We start from the raw sequence: 451 nt of genomic DNA, 5'->3' as shown, positions 1-451 counted from the left end.
GTATTCGTGCCACTGGGTCTCTTTTATCAGATATTTGTTATTCATGTTGCTTTTGTTATGTGTATTATATATACTTGTGTATTTTGGTTGTTTTTTTAAATTCCAACTCACAGAATGATAATCTTAGTCCACCAGCCCCCTCTGATGCAGTCATTACATTGTATACACGGTATGTGTCGTCCCCGCAATGACTCCATAACAATACGCCATACACACCCCACTAGCTGTTGCATTCACTCCTATGAATTGATATTTAAATACAGTTGCAGTCTTCTCCTGTTTCTCCTGAAATGCCCCCCAGACCTGTGTTTACTGAGGCCCCAGGCTGCCAGGGGGCCCAAATCCAGCCCCTAATTGCTCCCATATGCTGCACTTTTCTATCTACTGCTACTTTGTGTGGTGTTTATAGCTCCAGAGACGCCAGGATCTACAAATGAGAACGTCTGTTTTT

The sequence above is a fragment of the Nanorana parkeri genome, unplaced genomic scaffold, assembly GCF_000935625.1.
Source record: "Nanorana parkeri isolate BGI_ZX_2015 unplaced genomic scaffold, ASM93562v1 scaffold1379, whole genome shotgun sequence".
Taxonomy (NCBI): domain Eukaryota; kingdom Metazoa; phylum Chordata; class Amphibia; order Anura; family Dicroglossidae; genus Nanorana; species Nanorana parkeri.
The sequence above is the reverse complement of the archived record's forward strand: the minus strand, read 5'-3'. Positions refer to the sequence as shown.